The 3432-nt window shown below is 49.9% G+C and overlaps 1 long non-coding RNA gene across 1 annotated transcript; it reads left to right on the top strand.

The window, feature by feature from the left end:
• Positions 1–2476: 2476 nt before the first annotated feature.
• On the top strand, positions 2477–2970 carry LOC120964108 (uncharacterized). The gene is made up of 2 exons (XR_005755763.3): positions 2477–2557; positions 2718–2970. It is a non-coding gene; the product is annotated as an uncharacterized lncRNA (long non-coding RNA).
• Positions 2971–3432: the final 462 nt, after the last annotated feature.

Genomic DNA, 3432 nt, shown 5'->3' with positions numbered 1-3432 from the left:
ATGCGCCTATAGAGAAAATTCAACCTAAATTCATAATAAATTTCTATGAAATTCAAAGAAATTTACTGTGAATTTAGGTCAAATTCCCTGTATAAGGGCATCTATTTTCACTTTGAGAGAAGCTCAACAAGGCAGAGAGGGACGGGCTTATAAACTGGTGTGAGCGCCCTTCGGTTGGCGAGGTGGGACTAAACACTGGCCGCAACTAGGACCAGCCCTTTAGTCCCGGTTTGTGTTATGAACCGGGACTAAAGGGTGGTGGGCCAAGAGCGTGGCCCATTGGTCCCGGTTTGTCCCACCAACCGGGACCAAAGGGTCCGGACGAACCGGGACCAATGCCCCCACGAGTCCCGGCAGGCCCCTGGCCGCACGAACCGGGACCAATGCTCACATTAGTCCCGGTTCGTGACTGAACCGGGACTAATGTGAATATTGCTCTGTGACCAAAGCCCAGTTTTCTACTAGTGTGAGCATATGCTACTTTTATATGAGTTATATTAAAAATAAAATCCTCTTTGCCGAGTGGCTCTCGGCTAAGGGTACCCACCGTCATAGAGCCGTCATTCGCCAATGGTCGTGCCATGTGGCCCCTTGTTGTTGGGTGTCATGTGTTTAGGTCTCGGCATATAGTTAGTTTAAGAGTTTTTTTAAGCTTTGCCCAGTTGACGATGTCCGTGTCTCGGCAAAGGCCTATTTCTACCGTGTCCTTAATGTTACCGAGAACAGTACTCGGCTTATGCAGTTTTTCCAGTAGTGACTTGTAGATTTATTCAATGTTGCATTGGGCCTAAACTCTTTCAAGGTCACGCACATTCCAAGGATTAATAATCTGCTTGCTCACCCTCCGGCAAAAAAGGTTTTCTCATGCATATCTTCCTCTAGTTGATCTATCCTTTGTGGTAAAGCATCTGGATGTAATTTCAAAATGGCTTTTGAAGCAGTTTCCTTTTCTTTAGGGACATTCCTCTTTGTACTAAGTTGTTTGCGATGTTGATATTAATAAAGTAGAGCCCACTTTGAGGGTTTCAGTTTGCGAAAGAAAAGGCCATTGTATGAATGCGCAAAATTGGGTATTAAAACATTACACAGTTTCGGCAACAATTGGAATATCACTGTTCCCGAATTACACAGTTTGCGAAAGAAAAGGCCATCACCTCAATTAGCACTCTATATACCCATAATAACGTACAAATAATGCAGTAAATAATAGAATAGACAGAGCATGACCTAGCTACATGAATGTTCAGAAATACTTGATGGCTTGAAGCAAAGAGACCAAATCTTCCTCGTGCCAGAACAAAAACGGGTACCTGACCAACGCATTTCGCGAGCTATGGAGCTTGGTGACGACCTTTGTTCCTATATCAACCCGGAGGAGCTCGCTGCTGCCCCGCACGACAACTGTGCCGCTCCTCTCTCCGAACCCCTCAATAACATATCGAGGAGCCGAGCCGACCAGATCCACCTGCTTCTCAAACTCCACCCTACCGATCACCAGCCGCCACTTCCAGGTCGCCGTGGACTCAGGCACCGAGGCCGGCGTCAAGGTCCACATCGATATCCCACCTCTCACGGCGACGAGCAAGCTCAGACGGCCACGCACGGAGGCCAAGAGGAGGTGCTTGTCTTCGTCAGGAAGGATCCCTGTGGTTATGGAGGTGCAGCCTGGCGGGAGGTTCATGGTCGTCGCCTCGGCCGCGTCGACGTCCAGAGCGACGATGCCGTCCGGGCGGTACCCGTAACCATGGATTTTCAGGAGGCAGAGCCAGAAGACGGTGCGGCCGATGACGGCGGGACGGGAGACAAACAGCCGTTTCGGCTTTTGGTAGTGCTTGGCGGATGACGCCCCATTGGCCATGCTTGGAGGAGAAGGTCTGAAACCGCAGGTCCCTGCCGGAGATGAGCAGCTCATAGGAGCCACCGGCGTCGCCGACGCTGAGGAAAACGGGCGCGTAGGACAAGTCGATTTTGGGCAAAGAGGTTACGTCTCCGGTGAAGGTGTTGCAGACGCGCAGCTGGAGGTTACCTGACCGGTACCGGTAGAGAAGGAGCAGGCCGTCGCGAGACGTCCGGGGCTGGAACGAGTCCGGGAGGCTGTGGGTGCCCGGGCGGATGTGGATCTGGGGTGGAGTTGGGGTGGGGATCACACGAGGGATGTGTCGCCGTGGCAGGTAGGAAACACCGAGGAGGAGGGAGGGGTCGAAGCCGCGGCGATCGGTCGTAGACAGGAGCGCCAGGGGGCGGCGGAAGGCCAGCTGGTCGACGATGGCGCGGCGGAGGATCCTGCAGGTGGCTGCGCAGCGGACGACGGTTATGGCGTCGGTGCACACGACTATCTCGAGCAGGAGATCGACCGGGAGGGGTTCCCTCGCCGGCGCCGTCCTGCTGCACTTGCGAAGGCGTCGTTTGGTCGACAGCGTCGGCATGTGGTGGAGGTCAACCAGAAGGTGGACGACGCCCTGCCGCTTGCAGCCGAGATGCTCGTCGACGTGGACGCCGTCTTCTTTCCTGCGATGTGCCGAAGGGGAACTGCTCGCCGGGAGTCACCCATGGCCAGGTATTCCGTTCACCTTGCGGCGGTGGCTTGGTCAAAACCTTTTCACGGCTTTGCCACTCTCTCCGGCCGGTACGTTAACCCCTTGCTCACCGCCGCCGCCGTAAGAATCTCTCGTTTGAACGAGTCACACCTAGCCGCTGATTCCATGGTGATTCCGCAGGATCTTGATCTTGATGCACAACCAGGAGGTGAACTAGGATTTCTGTTTCTTTGCACAGATTCCACAACATCTTGATCGATTCACTAGCTAAGCAAAAAGGCTACTCGTTCTTGTCGGCAAGTGCCCAGAATGGGTAGATGCATTTTGATATGCAATTTTTTAGTGTCCATCCTTAGTTGTCATTTCCACCCTAGTATTTGTTCATGCTAAAAATAACACATGGCAAATTATATCAGTACTTATTTCTATAGCTATTTCGGCATTTTTTTTTGTATGGTTTACGATCGCAAGCGTCCTGTCCATATGTTTTTTTGGTAGTTTCAAGTATACTCAATAAATTCTTGATTATTAGCACAACAATATGTCCCATGGCATTTCGCGTACATTTTTTCCCCTGGGAAAACACACCTTGGAAAGTGCTCATGCTGACTAGTGCTCATGTCACATGGCAAATTCTTATTGGAACTATGCAATGCTCACATGGCAAATGTTTTAAGATTTCTTTTTAATAATGTCACATGGAAATGTCAGGATAATTTTTTCCTAAATTATGGCAACTTCCATAAATGTTTCTACTTTTTTGTCGCATGGCAAATTTAGACAATTGTTATCTTCATAAATCATGGCAACTTTACAAAGATAACAATATAGTTTTTTTCCATATCTTTTGCAAATCATGATAATAGTCACATTGGTACTTTTTTGTCACATGGCA

This window comes from Aegilops tauschii, chromosome 5 (assembly GCF_002575655.3).
Source record: "Aegilops tauschii subsp. strangulata cultivar AL8/78 chromosome 5, Aet v6.0, whole genome shotgun sequence".
Lineage (NCBI taxonomy): Eukaryota > Viridiplantae > Streptophyta > Magnoliopsida > Poales > Poaceae > Aegilops > Aegilops tauschii.
The sequence above is the reverse complement of the archived record's forward strand: the minus strand, read 5'-3'. Positions and strand labels throughout refer to the sequence as shown.